The sequence below is a fragment of the Phallusia mammillata genome, chromosome 2 (genome assembly GCF_965637545.1).
Source record: "Phallusia mammillata chromosome 2, kaPhaMamm4.hap1.1, whole genome shotgun sequence".
Taxonomy (NCBI): Eukaryota; Metazoa; Chordata; class Ascidiacea; order Phlebobranchia; family Ascidiidae; genus Phallusia; species Phallusia mammillata.
The window spans coordinates 1,782,844-1,795,512 of NC_137253.1; positions in this window are offsets into that span (position 1 = coordinate 1,782,844).

Genomic DNA, 12,669 nt, shown 5'->3' on the forward strand with positions numbered 1-12,669 from the left:
CAGAAAGAATCAACAAACTATTACTTTTAATTCGAAATAAGTGATAAACCTGTATGCCTTGTTAGTTGCAAACATGTAACAGCAAAGGAAAAATCAAATCTGGAGCGATGAAATATAAAACCACTTGTGTGTTTCGGATATTTTACATGGATTTTAAAAATAAAAAAATATTTGGCCCGCCCGAAAATGTTGTGCAATTTATGCGGCCCGCAATATAAAGTAGGTTCCCCACATCTGGTTTAGGAATATGGTTATATAGCAAGTAAAACCATTCAATTATCAAAGAGCAGCCCTACTATTTAATTCACGATCAACATTGTTTTTGGCAACCAACAGCTTTTCTGGGCGCATCATACAATGCGCATTATATTTCACATTTAGCTGGCAGCATCACCGCTAGTCTGATGCTAAAGCTCCAAGCAAATAAACATTTACAAACTTTGCAGCAGCAAAATTTTCTCAAGTTTCAGTCTTCCATCTTGTGCTGATGGTACGAGCAAACAATGCGAGTTACAACGTCATTCAGTAAATATTAAAAACAGCGATGTTCGCGAAAAAAACGAACATTTATTTTAAGACCGACCTAGACCCGACGGTAAGTTGACCAAATAAACCATTTCGCCAGATAGTAGCGCATAAAGGTTTATTTAAAACTCGGCCGACACGCAACAATTCGCATTTTGCGAGACTGGACCCGATCCGACTTACGACATTGACTCAAAACAACTTTTACACAAAAACTCAAACAAAATTATATTCTGCCAAAAAAACGTTATTCCCAACTGAACAGAGAAACATGACTGATGACGTCACTATCAAAATAGTTTGTAATTTTAACTAGTCCCCATAAAATATCAACAAGTTAAATAATTCTGAAAACAAAAACTCGTCTAAACTAACATCTGATGTCGGAACTCATTATTTTAGAAACGTCTACACATATTTCTGTGTCCTTTTTTTATATATATATTGAAGTTTTTGTATCACTTTTGTCCTAAATTCGAAAAGTCACTCTAAGTTTAACCTGCGACAAACTTCCGTGCGTGAAACCAACACAGTAGGGAAACGCAAAACAGCTATTAGACCAGTGGTTCCCAAACTTTTTCATATTTTTTTCAAAACGGTCCCTTTGCCATTATTTTGAGGGCTCGTGGTCCTTGAGCATAAATATGTATTTCATAAACACGACTGTTGATTTCAGGATTTTAGCTAGTTATGCAAAAAAGTCATCCAAACGCAGCTTGTGACAACACAGACAAGACAAATGCACTACAATTGTGCGCCAACAATTACATTTTTTTAGTTGTCATTCAATAAAGGCTATTGTAAAGCAATAAAGACAGTTGATTCTCAATTCTACTTTGATTTAAACTTATTTAGTGGCACAAACTGACGCCAAATAAGATTATAGAATTACTTCAACCGCTTCGCGTTCCCCCCAAAATGGCCTCACGGACCCCTGAAGGACCGCGGACCCCAGTTTGGGAACCGCTGTATTAGACTGTTTCGGAATTGCAACGCAGACCAGAGGTGACTTGTTAAAAGAAGGTTGGACCGACAGCGCAACTGATACGTTTAAAACACGACCTTCTCACAACACCTGAACAAAAGCTAGGCCGGGCGACGGTAGAATGTAGAAAAAGGAAACGTTTCACGCTATAAAGTGAAAGACAAAGTCACGGGCAACGCTCGCTTGCACACAAGAATGCATTTTAGTTTGATTCAACTCACTCTTACATTGCAAGTTTGAAACTTTGAACACAACCAGTTTAATTCCTAAACACTATATTACTGCTATGTTTTATTGATAGGATTTGAAAATCTAAATAGCCGTTATAAAAAGTTTTAAAACTCCGCACGCGTGCACAATTCCAATGACCATTTTAAATCTTTTAAATCTGCGTTCACCTCTAGTGGGTTTCGAAGATAATTTACCCCTAGTATCTTTAACACACAATAATCCCACATACCTAAATAGTTTTGCCGATTTACTTCCACATACCTAAATAGTTTTGCCGATTTACTTCCAACACAAGGTGAGCTTAGTCTAGGTTTAGGATCTCCGTTTTAGAGGAAATATGATAAAAATTATTCAAACCGACCAAGTACAACTCTGAATTGATTTAATATGTTGTTCTACTCATGAAATATATTTGCGGAGCTTATTAGTTCAGTGTGGAAAGCATTCACTAACTTTGCTGCGTTCATTTATTAGGCTCTGCTACGTAACGTATCCTAATCATGTTATGCAGCGTTTCTGGTATTGTTAACACGGATGGCAACGGGTAAGCCCGAGAAAAAAACTTTACCGGTCAATTTAATCAGTACATAACTAAAAGTTAAAAATAGATGTTAAAAGAGCTTTCAGTCGAGTCTCGTCACGTCACTTAGCACCAATAAAGCTGGTGGGATGGGGGTCGCTGAACGGCACTGATGCGTGACGGGTAGCAGACCATGAATGACGTCATACGACCCACCCACGTCAGTTCAGTTGATGCAAAGTTTGTTTTTCTACGATTTATCAACTAAGAAACTTCGTAACATATCCGCGTCGCAAATAAATTGTTTGAAAGTTAAATTTAAAACCACGGTTAGAAAACATTACAACTGGTTTTTAAATCACAGCACGACAGACCTACAAAATACGTTGTATAGAATTAAGGCAGTCTTATAGGAGTTTTCGACCGACAAGGCATTGTTCTACAACAATCACTCTCCTGTAAGCTCACAATCACATTTTGCAAGTGCAGAGCGAAGCATGGTTCAGTGGAAATAAACGACTCACAACTCCACCTGGTGGAGAAGCAAAAGCGTTCTTACCAAGACGGCGAGTTGAAGTCACCACAAAACGATAGAGTGTAGAACAGAAAACGTGTTATTCAGATTGAAACGTTTTCACGAAACAAACAGAAAACGTTTCACGCTGAAGACAAATTCACAGGCAAGCCTGGGTCAACGCTATTTTAAGTGAAGTTCAACTCAGCAAAATTACAAGTTCCTAAACACAACGAGTTTCATTCCTAAACACAATATTGCTGCCATGTTTCAATAAAGGTTGGAAAATTCAAATTGCCGTTAAGTAAGTACTAAAGATATTAAACTTCTAAACAAGTTGAACTTATATAGAACCTTGAATAGGTAACAGATTTATGAGGGTGGGGCTGTTTGTTTTGTTTAACACTTCTTTCAACAAAATCCAACATTCTTTTTTAAAAAAATTCCAATCCCAGAATTACCCATCAAACCCAATATTGGCTGCAACCAGCTAACAGCTTGAAACCAAAAGCAACACACAGAAAATCCTTATGTCATTCTCCAATATCAAATGAAGGTACAGATCAGTTTCTGCTTGCTGGAATGAAAGGGTGGGATGAACTTCGCGCATTAAACTTCGCAAGCGGGCCACAAAATCTACGCATGACTCCGAAGGCATCCATCGGAAAGCATGGACCTGCTCGCGTCTTAACTGCTAAGTCACATTAAACCATTACTGCTGAATCAACCAAGTTAGCAGCTAAAAACTAAATTAAGATTTGCCATGCTATGCTTGTTTTCGCAAAGCGGGACAAAGCGTTAATGTTGGTAAATTGAACAACGAAGTTTTTCTTACAGACCCCAAGAGGAACTAAATAAAAGTTTGAAAACTCGATTCTGTCGCGAATTCGTCTCTTTGCTGCTCAGCAAGGCAGGTTTGAATAAAACGGGCTTGATTCGGGCCTGAGTTTGCACGCGCTCTTATTTGTGCCTAAATCTTTACAACTTTTAGGTCTACTTTGTTTTTTATAACATTTCAGGCAGGACTTTGGGTTTGTATCTGGCCCGAGCCGATTTCGGTGTCGTTTTACAATATACGACACCCAATAGATTTTTTACAACTGTCTATTAAGATCCCATTACCAACCCATTATGACGTCACACAGAAGTACGACGCTCGGTTGAAAACTGCTCATGGGGAACCGCCTGCGACACTTCACGTCAAAAACGTTTTTATAAAACAGGAACATGTAATCTAAAGTTTGGTTATTTTCGTACAAACTTAATCCAATTATGAGATGCAGGCAAGTCATAAATTATATTTCTCGAGAAACGGCGAACGGATTTTGCTTTTACAGATAAATACAAATAAATACAAACGCGTTTGCCAACAAGATTTGTGTCTAATATGTGTAAGTTGACCCCATATAAAAAACTCCTCGACTTTTATCAGTAAGCTGTCATTGGTCGCGTTAATGCAGTGGTTCTCAAACTTTTTTGACCGCGACCCAAATCTGAGTTTTATGAACATCTCACGACCCTAGCCTCAAACATTAAAAAATGTAACAATTTCGAGGCCACGTTGTCGCCGCATATGATGACAAAATGGCTGCAGGTTTAACGAGTTCGATTCGACAATATTACATAACACAACACACATTGTGCCTTTGTAGCACCATGGTCATTGATAGAAGTGAATCCAAAATCTAAAAATGTTTCCGTGTACGAATACTTACTCATCCTTAAACGCTAACTGGTACATATCCACGTTCAGTTTTGCATGATTAATTTTTATTCCCCGTACTATGACGTAACAATCGACATGTGCGTAACAGCAAAAATCAGAAGGCTATTGTCAATGATTAGTTCATTTTACTGTACAACGTGGTCGAGTGAGGGGACTTTACTACTACAACATTAGGTAAATTCGTTTGTGTTTACTTAATGCGTAATAGTTCGTTTGGACAGAATTGAACCACCATAGCGCGACCCATTTTTTGACCCTGCGCGACCCATGTTTGGGTCGCGACCCATACTTTGAGAACCACTGCGTTAATGGAACAAACATAGAATGATGGGTTGCAAACGAGAGATAAGAAAAAACGTCACCGGGAAGAAGAAAATGGTGTTTTTAGTCATGAGCTCTAGAAACTGAAAATATATGGATATTTTATATGTGCCACGGTTGGTAGTAATATTATATTACTACAGATGAACGTAATAATACGCAAAATACGCCCGCTGTCTGTTGAGCCGAGAAGTGAATCAGTCTTTTGATTGCGAATACCTTCATGTCGTCAACACAACCGTACGCTCCCGCTAATCTACAGAAACAAAGCAAAACCGACCGATTTCGTGTTCCGGTCAAACCCACCCTAATACATTACCACCGTTTGCAGCATCACCAACAACCACCACAACAAATACAACCTCCCGTACGACCTGGACCAGCGTCAAGATTTCCAGCGAGTCACCAAACTGCTCCTCAGCGACACCGTGTGCTGGGTTAAAAACTTTTTTATGTTGTGTGGTGCTCAAATAATCCCATCGTAAATTACAACAGTTTTAAGGTAATCTGCATTTTTAAAATCAAATAAAGTTAAGGGCAGTAGCGGTTTTTGTTTAGTCGTAGTGGAACTAAATGACCTTATTTTTCTTCATAATTGACGAGACTGATTTTAGTATGGTAACTTTATAAGTTATTTTATTTCTGTTTTTTCAACCACGGTGTATTTGTTATCTCTGATCCATCAGGCAAGCTACGCAGTTTCGATTGTCAGACAAAGAGAAAACGGGCAAGTAATAGCTATTTAAAACAAATGATTATTTCGCGCAAATTAAACAAGCAAATTAGCCTATATTGTTTGAATTGGACAAATGTTCATTGTTTAGGGCAGGGGTGGGGAACCTGCGGCCCGAGGGCCACATTTGGCCCGCTTGTCTTTTTAATGTGGTCCCCGTCACAATTTTGTTAAAGTACAGTACACAACATAGCATAAAAAAACAATAAAATGTTGATGTACAAATATTTACTTGAATAGACTTTTACATTATTGTTAATCTTCCCATTCCACAATATGACGCCAAACTTCTAAAAATTGCCACACTTGCTATATTCAACCACTTGCTAAATTTGTGACGTAACAGTCGCTCGATTGCCTCTCCATGCAGCAACAAATCATTTGCCGTGCGGTGTTAGTATTAAAATGGTGTGAGGGCTATTAGCGTGGATCCTTAAAAATATATCATTTAAAAAAAGACAGATCGGTATAATGGAGCTACGGTGTTCCAGAAAGAATAAACAAACTATTACTTTTAAGTCGAAATAAGTGATAAACCTGTATGCCTCGTTAGTTGCAAACATGTAACAGCAAAGGAAAAATCAAATCTGGAGCGATGAAATATAAAACCACTTGTGTGTTTCGGATATTTTACATGGATTTTAAAAATAAAAAAATATTTGGCCCGCCCGAAAATGTTGTGCAATTCATGCGGCCCGCAGTACAAAGTAGGTTTGCCACATCTGGCTTAGGGGTATGGTTATATAGCAAGTAAAACCATTCAATTTTCAAACAGCAGCCCTACTATTTAATTCACGATCAATATTGTTTTTGGCAACCAACAGCTTTTCTGCATGGGCGCATCATACAATGCGCATTATATTTCACATTTAGCTGGCAGCATCACCGCTAGTCTGATGCTAAAGCTCCAAGCAAATAAACATTTACAAACTTTGCAGCAGCAAAATTTTGTCAAGTTTCAGTCTTCCATCTTGTGCTGATGGTACGAGCAAACAATGCGAGTTACAACGTCACTCAGTCAATATTGGAAACAGCGATGTTCGCGAAAAAAACGAACATTTATTTTAAGACCGACCTAGACCCGACGGTAAGTTGACCAAATAAACCATTTCGCCAGATAGTAGCGCATAAAGGTTTATTTAAAACTCGGCCGACACGCAACAATTCGCATTTTGCGAGACTGGACCCGATCCGACTTACGACATTGACTCAAAACAACTTTTACACAAAAACTCAAACAAAATTATATTCTGCCAAAAAAACGTTATTCCCAACTGAACAGAGAAACATGACTGATGACGTCACTATCAAAATAGTTTGTAATTTTAACTAGTCCTTTCAAAATATGAACAAGTTAAATAATTCTGACAACCAAACCTCGTCTAAACTAACATCTGATGTCGGAACTCATTATTTTAGAAACGTCTCCACATATTTCTGTGTCCTTTATATATGTATGTATACATATATATATATATTGAAGTTTTTATATCACTTTTGTCCTAAATTCGAAAAGTCACTCTAAGTTTAAACCTGCAACAAACTTCCGTGCGTGAAACCAACACAGTACGGAAACGCAAAACAGCTATTAGACTGTTTCTGAATTGCAACGCAGACTAGAGGTGACTTGTTAAAAAGAAGGTTGGACCGACAGCGCAACTAATACGTTCAAGCTTGACCTTCTCACCACACCTGAACAAAAGCTAGGCCGTGCGATGGCAGAAAGTAGAAAAAGGAAACGTTTCACGCAAAAGTGAAAGACAAAGTCATGAGAAACGCCCGCTTGAACACAAAAACGCTATTTTAGTTTATTACAACTCACTCTTACATTGCAAGTTTGAAACTTTAGGCACAACCAGTTGAATTCCTAAACACTTTATTACTGCTATGTTTTATTGATAGGATTTGAAAATCTAAATAGCCGTTATAAAAAGTTTTAAAACTCCGCACGCGTGCACAATTCCAATGACCATTTTAATTCTTTCAATTCTGCGTTCACCTCTAGCGGGTTTCGAAGATAACTTACACCTAGTATCTTTAACACACAATAATCCCACATACCTAAATAGTTTTGCCGATTTACTTCCAACACAAGGTGACCTTAGTCTAGGTTTAGGATCTCCGTTTTAGAGGAAATATGATAAAAATTATTCAAACTGACCAAGTGCAACTCTGAGTTGATTTAATTTGTTGTTCTACTTATGAAATATATTTGCTGAGCTTATTAGTTCAGCGTGGAAAGCATTCACTAACTTTGCTGCGTTCATTTATCAGGTTCTGCTACGTAACGTATCCTAATCATGTTATGCAGCGTTTCTGGTATTGTTAAAGGGCCCCAGCAGCGGCGATGTGACTTTTTCTACATTTTAGATATTTAGAATTGCCATAATTCAGGGATTCCGAATCACTAATTTTTTTGGTCCTATGATTTGTCGTTTTCGAGATATTCAATCAAACAATGAGCTCTCGAGCGACACCTTGGTTCAAAATGTAGCAGCGATTGTTACGTCACCTCGTACCAACTTCTAACAATGGCGTTGATCAGCTGTTGTTTTAGCTTTGATGCGTACATTTTTTTATTGTTTACAACTGATAAAATTAACGTAGATACTTAGTTGACAGTTAAGCAATAAATAACAACTGTTTGCTTAAAAAGGTAGGTGTTTTGTTGTTGACAAAAGCTATTTTCCACGTAACAGAATTATTGTAGGTGTTTATGTACTAACTGTGTGATAATGGAGGAGAGAAATATATGCGTTTGTTGCCACGAAATTAGTAAGTACAACAGCAGTTAGCCAAGTTCAACGAATATTCTGAGTCGAATCTGCTTTGTATAAAAGCACATCCTGGATTTGAATCTATATGTCTCAACGTGTATGTATTAGAAGCAGCATGTTATAGATTTAAACGTCAATTCGGAAATCAGGATGAGGGTAACACCTATCACGAGTAAGTTTTACTATACTAACCACTAACATGCAATATGCCACCAGCAACCTCTATGTATTCAGGCGTTACAGATATATTGCCTACAGACAATTTGTTGAATGGTGGTGGGGAAGACTTCAGAGTTACGTTGCCAGACTGACAGCCACTTGTCAACTATAAGTTGTGAATTCCCTTGTGACGTTGCTGCACAACAATACATGTGGTTGCATAAGCTTTTCACCCAAGGTCCCAACTCTTTGCAACATGCTTTGTTAGAAAGTGCTGTCAGTTTCTTTTGGATTCCTAAAATGAAAACCATAAAAACAAATATACTGGTGTATGCTCATCTTTTATTTCTAACATATATACTTGTAGCTACACGCCAAACATCAAAATAATGTTTTGTTTGTGACAATTCTTCACCAATGTATTTAATGATGGTGATTTGTGGATGCCTGTCAGTAACAAAGGCTTTAATAAACAATCACTTGCTTGTGATGTTTTCAATACATCCCAAGAATCCTTCTTTTTCCATATCATTGCTGTTTACCACTTCATTACTCTAGAAAATATTATATACCATCTGAATACCATTGTGTATGTACCAAATTTAGCTGAGTGTCCAGAGAAATCTGCAGTTAATTTACTTCTGGTACACCATTTAAGAGGTGAAGAAGTTGTTTTTTACACACAATGTATTTTGGTTCATAGCTTAGATTGGGTGGTTCCCTACATGAAAATGTATTGATATTATTACACCTTTTTTTTCATAACCACACTTTTTTGTTATTACCAAGTAAATGGCATGACAATAAACTAAATTAGTATAACATAATGGTAATATTAAAGACTTTAATGTTAAATGAGATTATAAAACAATTAACTAAAGCATACCATACGCTGTGCGGCTACTTTTCTTGCAGCTGCTCTCAATGGCATTTCTTGCTGAAATAGCATTTGGCTTTAACACCAGAACTTTTGCCATACCCCTGTCATACTGCATTTTGTTTGTGAAACATTCATCTGTGAAATGTAGGCTACAAAGAACACTGTATTCCGTTGGTCCCTTCCATTTTTTTCACGTTAACAAATTTAATCCAAGCTGACCGCAATCGCTTTATATTTGGAAAGCGAAAAAGTGTCATTTTGCTGGCCTTTTGATTTCCTCTCGAATTGCAACCATACAAAGAACACACTGCAGGCATTTTTGCACACTTGAGTGTAAAAATGAAAACATTTAAACACCAAAATAGCTAAACTGACTAACGTATTTGGCGTCGCAGAACGTTAACAACCACCGACTACAAACAAGCTCCAAACCAAGTTGGTACGAGGTGACGTCACATGACGTTCGAGCTAAGTGACAAAATATCCGCTAGGTGTCAGTGTTTTTAGATTTAAAACGTAAATATTTGACTAGTGACTTTGATTTTTGTGGTTTTAAACCTGAAATCGTGTTTATAAAAATACGACAAACAACATATTAAAAAATAATTTTCCGGTGCCGGGGCTCTTTAACACGGTTGGCAACGTGAAAGCCCGAGACAAATACTTTACCGGCCAATTTAATCAGTACATAACTAAAAGTTAAAAATATATGTTAAAAGGGCTTTCAGTCGAGTCTCGCCACGTCACTTAGCACCAATAAAGCTGGTGGGATGGGGGTCGCTAAACGGCACTGATGCGTGACGGGTAGCAGACCATGAATGACGTCGTACGACCCACCCACGTCAGTTCAGTTGATGCAAAGTTTGATTTTCTGCGATTTATCAACCAAGAAACTTCGTAACATATCCGCGTTGTAAACAAATTGTTTGAAAGTTAAATTTAAACCACGGTTGGAAAACATTGTAACTGGTTAACGAATAGTCTTCAAAGCGTTTTCGAGCGCCAAGGCATTGTTTTACAACAATCACTCTCCTGTGAGCTCATAATCACATTTTGCTTGGTAATAACGGTGTAGCTGCAACGCGTTTATCCTCGATCCACTAATTGTCCCTTCCACTTTTTTTTAGCTTAACAACGTGCCAACGTTGCTGCGTTATTCCCGACTTGTGAACTGCAACTGTGCATCCATGTTTGTTTTCATCAAGAGAAAGTAACTCTCGCGACAGAAGTCTACCACGGGTTTGGTTGTTTTTGCTTGATCAAGTGCAAGTGCAGAGCGAAGCATGGTTCAGTGGAAATAAACGACTCACTACTCCACCTGGTGGAGAAGCAAAAGCGTTCTTACCAAGACGGCGAGTTGAAATCACCACAAAACGATAGAGTGCGAGCAGAAAACGTGTTATTCAGATTGAAACGTTTTCACGAAACAAACAGAAAACGTTTCACGTTGAAGACAAATTCACAGGCAAGCCTAGGTCAGCGCTATTTTAGGTGAAGTTTCACTCAGCAAAATTACAAGTTCCTCAACACAACGAGTTTCATTCCTAAACACAATATTGCTGACATGTTTCAATAAAGGTTGGAAAATTCAAATTGCCGTTAAGTAAGTACTAAAGATATTAAACTTCTAAACAAGATGAACTTATACAACCTTGAAAAGGTAACAGATTTATGAGGGTTGGGTTGTTTGTTTTGTTAAACACTTCTTTCAACAAAATCCAACATTCTTTTTAAAAAAAATCCAATCCCAGAACTACCATCAAATCCAATATTGGTTGCAACCAGCTAAAAACTTGAAACCAAAAACAACACACAGAAAATCCTTATGTCATTCTCCAATATCAAATGAAGGTACAAACCAGCTTCTGCTTGCTGGGATGAAAGGGTGGGATGAACTTCGCGCATTAAACTTCGCAAGCGGGCCACAAAATCTACGCATGACTCCAAAGGCATCCATCGGAAAGCATGGACCTGCTATTGTTCAGCGCGTCCATTAATGAGTTATAATTCGACTTATTCTTAACTGCTAAGCCACATAAAACCATCACTGCTGAATCAACCAAGTTAGCAGCTAAAAACTCAATTAAGATTTGTCAGGCTATGCTGGTTTTCGCAAAGCGGGACAAAGCGTTAATGTTGGTAAATTGAACAACGAAGTTTTGCCTACAGACCCCAAGAGGAACTAAATAAAAGTTTGAAAACGCGACTCTGTCGTGAATTCGTCCATTTGCTGCTCAGCAAGGCAAGTTGAATTAAACGGGCTTGATTCAGGCCTAAGTTTGCACTCGCTCTTATTTGTGCCTAAGTCTTTACAACTTTTAGGCCTACTTTGTTTTTTTTTAACTTTTCATGCAGGACTTTGGGTTTGTATCTGGCCCGAGCCGAGTTCGGTGTCGTTTTACATTATACGACACCCCATAGATTTTTAACAACTGTCTATTAAGATCCCATTACCAACCCATTATGACGTCATACAGAAGTACGACGCTCGGTTGAAAACTGCTCATGCGGAACCGCCTGCGACACTTCACGTCAAAAACATTTTTATAAAACAGAAACATGTAATCTAAAGTTTAATTATTTTCGTACAAACTTAAGCCAATTATGAGATGCAGGCAAGTCATAAATTATATTTCTCGAGAAACGGCGAACGGCTTTTGCTTGTACAGAAAATACAAATAAATGCAAACGCGTCTGCCAACAAGATTTGTGTCTAATATGTGTAAGTTGACCCCATACAAAAAAAACTCCTCGACTTTCATCAGTAAGCTGTCATTTGTCGCGTTAATGGAACAAACATAGAATGATGGGTTGCAAACGTGAGATAAGAAAAAACGTCACCGGGAAGAAGAAAATGGTGTTTTTAGTCATGAGCTCTAGAAACTGACACTAGATGGATATTTTCTATGTGTCATGGTTGGTAGTAATATTATATTACTAAAGATGAATGTAATAATTCGGAAAATACGCCCGCTGTCTGTTGCGCCGAGAAGTGAATCAGTCTTTTGATTAAGATATCTTCATGTCGTCATCACAACCGTACACTCCCGCTAATCTACAGAAACAAAGCAAAACCGACCGATTTCGGGTTCCGGTCAAACCCACCCCAATACATTACCACAGTTTGCAGCATCACCAACAACCACCACAACAAATACAACCTCCCGTACGACCTGGACCAGCGTCAAGATTTCCAGCGAGTTACCAAACTGCTTCTCAGCGACACCTTGTGCCGCGTTCCAACGTTGTCCGCGCTCCACCAGGGGCGTGCTAATCAACAGCACGTCGATTCGACAAC